Genomic DNA, 7,006 nt, shown 5'->3' with positions numbered 1-7,006 from the left:
TATAGTCACTATATTAAAAAGCTCACACAAAAAAGCTTAAAATTCCTACATTTCTTTCCTGTCTACTGGAAGATTTAGAAACCATAGAATTATTATCAAATCATCAGAATAAATGGTAATTGTGCTGTACCAATATTTTTGAAGTTAAACATATTTATACCCAATGCTCAGTCAGTAAGCCTAGTCGTAATTGTCAAAGTAAAAAAAAACAAGCATGTATAATTCAATATATGCAGGAGTTTCCCTCTTGACTTGTTAGGAAAGCAAAAGGCAAAACCAAAATTCTTGCCAAGTCACCTTGAAACGACCACAATCCAAAATCATTTTAAGAAAACAATGAATCTTTACTAACTTGAATATCTTAAAAAAAAAAAAAAAAAAAAAAAGTAAAATGAGGAAATTTTATAAATAGTACCCGAACCAAAGGTCATTCATCATTTTGATGTCCCAAATTTAAAAACTATTAGATCGGTACCTTAACATTTAATCACAATACAATTAACGTACCATCCATCAATAACAATGTCAAGTCTATCATTATGCAAACTATCTCAAAGACAATTTCGTCCTTTCGTTTTTTCCTTCTTCTTTTTTTTTGGCTGTGCCTGTATGATTTTTTCTCTGGCTCCATCAGTGCCAGAAACCTAAAACTCTCTAGTTCAATCCGTGCAAAAACCCAGAAAGCATTTTTTAATTTTAACTATCCATGCAATACAATAAACTCATATCTCTCACCATACATCTTTCATACAAAAACCTAGTAAGGCAACAAACAAATTGGTAATTTAAAGTTTTTAACCAAAGCAAAAACCCATAGGTGTGTAAGACTGAAGTTTGTTTGGGGTACAAAGGTGCGAGGGGAAGAAGAGAGAAGGAGAGAGAGCAGTTGCCTGCTTCAAAGAAGAAGAAACCCAGTACATCTAAAACAACAAGAGACGAAAATATCCCAAAGAAGATGAAGACTTAACGCCGTTAAAGACGACATGTATTGATAGTAGGTCGAATTTTGATGTTGGGGTACTAATCTAACAGTTTTTTAAGTTGATAAAACTATTGATACACTAATCTAATAGTTTTTGAAGTTGATACACAAACAGTTCTTATTAAACATATTTATGGTCCGTTCATTGATTTAACTTAATTCGGTACATAAACGATCATCAATTTGAATGAAATTTTACATGGATGATCTATACATTAATATCAATAAACTGAACGGTGGAGATATTGAAATATAATCGAAAAATGTGTTAAATAAGGAACTTTACACTTTAATCGCTCTAGATAGGAACTATATATATATTGGCTATCAAAGCCTAGGGCCACCTAAGCCCGATGCATTACCAATAAAGGGGTGCCATTGCAAACCCATTAACTATGTCTGGCTATCAAAGCCTAGCACCACATAAGCATTTGGTTCCGTTATTTACCACTTTACCCCTATTGAGGATCGTGGCCAAAACAACAGTCCAACAGAATAACCTTATGAGATCATCTTTACTAACAAAAGAATTAATATCTCACTAAGAGTCTAAGACCTTGCCGATCATCTTTATCAATTCTATTTCTGCCAGAAATTAACCTACTAACATGAGATTCAAAACTGGCAAACTTCAAAAAAGATGAAACCCAACTTAAAAAACATCCACAATCATTGAAGAAATTAGTGTTTTGGCCACGATCATCAGCAGGGGTAGAGAGATGGTAGCAGTTAATGCTTCTAGGGATGCGGGGCGTGCCACCGCGCAGACGCGGAATGTAGTAGGGTTGTTGTTGTAGTGCGCTGACATGTACTTCTAATCAAACGAAAGTAGGGCCCCTGTGCCACTTCACAGACAAGGATTTACAGTAGTTTCTCCGCCACCAATATCGATACTCGCGGTTGTAGCGAGAAGAGCAACCAAAGAAAAGGAAAACGAGAACGCAAGGGAGCTCCGGGGAGCTTGAAAGGAAAAGGGTTGCTAAGGCGTGAGGCTTTAGCGTCTGGAGGTTCAACTATTTTGAAAGTTATATTGTATTTTTGTTGAGTTGTTGAGTGTGTAGAGAGAGTATCCTCGAACTCCCTTATATTGAGGTATTTTAGGGCCACAGGTATTGGCCGAAAACATGTCAAAGACTTGTAGAAGTCTTCAACGTTGAGACATTGTAGGCAACATAGTTGCCTCTTGATATGATCATATTCTAGACAGTAGGATAGTCCGCGAATACTTGATGGAGACTTGGAAACCTTCTGGACGTGTAATCCTATATGTGCACGTAACTATACTTATGCAATTAAGGAATAACATTCAAATGCACATGCACGGAGCAATTAGGGATAAGTGTTGGTTCCCTTCTTCAATTAAACATTAAATCAACTCGCGCCCCTTTGGTCTCCTTTTCTTAGGCGAACTCCTCTCTTCGCATGTATATAGACTCCGCCATGCACACACTGGACCTTATGTATCCATGTTGCACATATGATCATTCCTTATTAAACAACAATTAAGGATAAGTATTGCTTTTGTCCCGCTCTACCACATCTAAGTGCAACATATCTTTATCCCTTCCACATGCAACTACTTTCTCGCACGCATGCAAATGTCTTCTATGCGAAGTCCACGTCCAAGACTCCCTCTCTTATGCGAAGTCCTCCACTTTAAATGTAAGAAAATCTCCTCGCATACAAACTTTGTCCAGTTCGCATGGAAACTTCACTCCTTGTGTGCGAAGGCTTCTACACAGCTCGCATGCTAGTTTCTTCGCATGCAAACTCCTAGACTCACGCAAACTTTACCAACTAACTCGCATGCTTTTGTGGTAGGCCATCACTAGTAAACTTAATATTTCGGACTCGTTATTGTGAACCATGAATTTAATTAATATTCACTTCAGACAATTACTATCCAGTAAAATATTAATTTGAGTGTAAACATTGCCCCTCCCCCAGCCCGAAGTCATGAATGTCAAGAATGACTGAAGAGGTTTATGTTTCATGCTGCTCCAAAGCCATTGGTATTGGCTCAGGTCATACACAAAATGAGTGTGAGTGAACAAGCCTCTGAATAAGCTTTAAAACTCAAGCACCCAGCAACAAAGCATTGTAGTGAAGCTGCTGTACGATTCGCCTAGTACCATATTCAACTGATGATTATGAACTTAACATAGCTAGGTACCTTGGACTTAAATCACTACGAATGATGTCGTGCACTCCGCCTGCTCCACTCAGAGAACATAGTACCATGCATGCACCTCGAGTAGATATGTCCTCGCATGGATGTACCTCGAGTAGATATATTTGGAAAGGAACCGTCTGACTTCGAATGGATGTACCTTGAATAGATACATCTTGAGTGGATATAGTTCACTTTGCTGCCCCCAGTATGAATCAATGAGAGTCAAACACAAGACACTTTGCCTCCCCCCCCCCCCCAACGTGCGAACCGATGAGAGTTAAACATAATTTTTTTTAGAGGCCACAGGTGTTGGCCTAAATAATAACCAAGACATTTGAAGATTGTCTATAGTCTGAAATATTCGGAACACATCTCTATCTCATATTTGCCCCCCAGTTTTGATGTCTGTTCAATGATACTTGAGAAAAATAAATGACATCAAAACTTTAGTATGCTCCCCAATGAAGGTACACAAAACTTTTATGGATGCCCCCTAGTAAAGGAAAGCATGTTGCAAGGTCATGAAAACACATTGAAAAAACACATTGCAAATTTGCGCATATCCTGACCTGTCTGCATTCAAACTGCCATAACTCTCTCTAGAAATGTCGAAATGATGAACCGTAAAATCCTCTGGAAAATAGACATCCAGGGCTTTCTGTTGATATAAGGCTCGCCTGCTAGTTCTTCCTGGATCATTCCAGTTTAGTCCACGAAGTTGACTATCCAGTAATGTCTGTTGCAACTTTCAGCATTGCAATCTAATGGTATTTCTTCTCTGACTTGACTTCGCTGGCAGCCTGCTATATTGTCTCCAGACTTTAGGGATAGGCCTCTTAGTAAAGTTCAAGCCTTATGTAGGCAAAAACTTTGTCTTGCGTTTCAGCAAAACGAAAAATCTTTTTGTGTTTTTTGCTATTTGATTTTTTTTTTGTATTTTTCTTTTTTCAATGCGAGAAAGAAAGAAAATGAAAGAAAACAGAAGTAAAAGCTGAAGTAAAAGCTAGGAGCAGAGAAAAGAAGGATCATAGTATGGTTAGTTACCCTTCGTAAGGCCACGGGGGAGACCACCAATGCTTCACTCCAAGCCTCGACGTCGTTATATTCCCGGCATGAGACACTTTTTGTAGAGAATTTACAAGTGTTGAGCAAAGATGTTTTGCGTCAACAACTTTAAAATTTGAAGAAAATAGCTCATATGGATTGCCTTGTTGCCCTCCAAGCATCTTTGTCATTTGGTAAGGCATGATCTTAAATTATATCCTTGCGGGTAGTATGGTGTAAAGATACCTTGTTACCGACTACCATGTCATGGCGCATGGTTTCATCATAACTAGCCAAAGACCGGCTGTCAACTTTAGAGTCAATGATCAATCTATAATCGTCACCGTACTCATCGTATATTGGTGTTGTCGAAAGATCACAGTAATCTCTACCAATAAGCGAATTGTTTTCTGCATGAAAGGTAGGCATACTAAAGCCATAAGTATCGCGTTGGGTGCAGGCTTGGCCTGTACCATCGCATACGAGTTTCTTTTGTAAGTGACTCGAAGTTTTATAATCAAAAGCAACGATGACATTGCCTTCATGATAAATCAAATCGCATACAGCAAAGCCATTGGTTGGCTTTCGCATAGCATGCAAGTCACAAATCCATATGAATTGGACAAGGAAGCCACGAATTGAACTGGGGATATTCAATTGATGGTTAAGTTGTAAGATTTGACCAATATCAAGAGGATGTCTCGTAGCAAGACCACTATCCAATTGATTAAATTCTTCTGGAGGCCTTTCTTTATTGCAAACAAAGATATGATCATGCACATCACAAGCCAAAACCCTCCGGCCTTCATAGTTATCTTGAACTTGGCCATGGAGATCAAACAAACGAAGGTGGCCTACATCTTGCCACTCATGTACTTGTCCAGTATCCACGTATACCTCTTGATCTATGGGGAAACAACTATTGTTTTAAGGACATGCATGCTATTAGCAGAACGGTCCTTCCCATCATAATCTCCTTGATCGAAGGTCATGCGCAACTGTGGTTCGCCATCAGTGTTTGAACCCATCTTTCTTCTAAGATGGACTGTTTTGTCCTATCTTCAAGCTCCTTTTTCTGAGAAATGTCGTCAGTCTTTGAGGTAGGAAGATCATCGAAAATCTCAACGGCCTTGTCCTCAAGTTCTTCGGCAACCTGGGTCACTGTTTCTGGCCTTGTACACTTGGCCGAGATAGCTTCCACTGCCGTGATTGGAGCCTTTAGTGGTGCCTTAACCTCAAAGCGTGTCAACATTTTATCGAGCTTGCTTTCCAGGGAGGCGAAGAGGGTTTCGTACGTAATAGGCTTTTAGATCCTCGAAATGAGCCACCGTCTGGCGAACTTGCTCCCGAGCCAAAGGTGTCAACCCTAAGCCTTGGTTTGTGACCATTGAATTGGTCATGGTTATCATGCGCGAATCTGGATTGTCAAATCTTGCTAACGTTTTTTCATTTGCAAGACCATGAGCAGATTGCTCGGTCTTAACTTAGAAGAGGCAATACGGATACTCATCTGCCCTTCCAATGGCGGATGACGGAAGATACTACTCCAGTCCTACTGGGCGTGCCAATGTTTTGGCCACAATCCTCAACAGGGGTAGAGAGATGGTACCAGTTAATGCTTCTAGGGATGCGAGGCGTGTCACCGCGCGGACGCGGAATGTAGTATGGTTGTTGTTGTAGTGCGCTGATCTGTACTTCTAATCAAACGAAAGTAGAGCTCTGGTGCCACCTCGTGGACGAGGATTTATAGTAACTTCTCCGCGACCAATATCGATACTCGCGGTTGTAATGAGCAGAGCAACCAAAGAAAAGGAAAACGAGAACGCAACACCGCGCGGACGCGGAATGTAGTAAAGTTATTGTTGTAGTGCACTGACTTGTACTTCTAATCAAACTAAAGTAGGACTCTGGTGCCACCTCGTGGACGAGGATTTACAGTAGCTTCTCCGCCACCAATATCGATACTCGCGGTTGTAATGAGCAGAGTGTAGTACCCCGAAACTTAGCACAAATTATATAGCACACTAAGGCTCTTTAACCTTAGATAGTAATCCAAATATCTTCTAAAATATTCATTTTAGAAGCCAATGACTCCAAGTATCATACTTACAAGATAGGTATTTTTATTAAGTATTAGAATTTAAGTAAACTACTTAAATACCTTAACCCGTATTTCTTACATACAATCGATACTCGTGATTGAATTTAAGATTCGTGTTAGTATTGCTTTTATCATGCATACTATTCTAATCTTAAATATTACTAACACATTTACAAGATCTTAAGAAAGGAAAACATCATATTCCTTTACTTATTAGCTTGAGTAGATATATATCTATATATACATATATAAATATTTGTGTATCTATAGATTCATGCACTAGCTGATTTTTCTTTTACCCGTCTTACTATTTGGTTTTCTTTGTGAAAAATCACCCTAACTAGCTAGACTATCACTCAAATTTAATGTTTGGCCTTTTAAGTCAAATAAAATTGCTGGAAATTAATTTACAATGCATGCTTCATGGCCTATTTATACTTGGGAGCTGCAACATCTTTTCTTCACACTCCAAGATCAAACGTAAAGATGATCACAAACTCCCTTAGTTGAATAGAAAAGCTCCCACACCAAAATATCCTACCATTCACTCTTTTCTCTTGAGAAGTTCTCTCTTTGTCAAAGAAGTCCAACCTTGAGTCAATACCCAAATCCTCACTTCACTTCTGAAAATTCAAGAGTAAGTACATGGTTACATTCCTATACTTTTTTGTCTTTAAGATTATCAAAATGCATAACTAAGGATAAA

The sequence above is a fragment of the Fragaria vesca genome, linkage group LG1, assembly GCF_000184155.1.
Source record: "Fragaria vesca subsp. vesca linkage group LG1, FraVesHawaii_1.0, whole genome shotgun sequence".
NCBI classification, from domain to species: domain Eukaryota; kingdom Viridiplantae; phylum Streptophyta; class Magnoliopsida; order Rosales; family Rosaceae; genus Fragaria; species Fragaria vesca.
Note: the sequence above shows the minus strand (reverse complement) of the source record.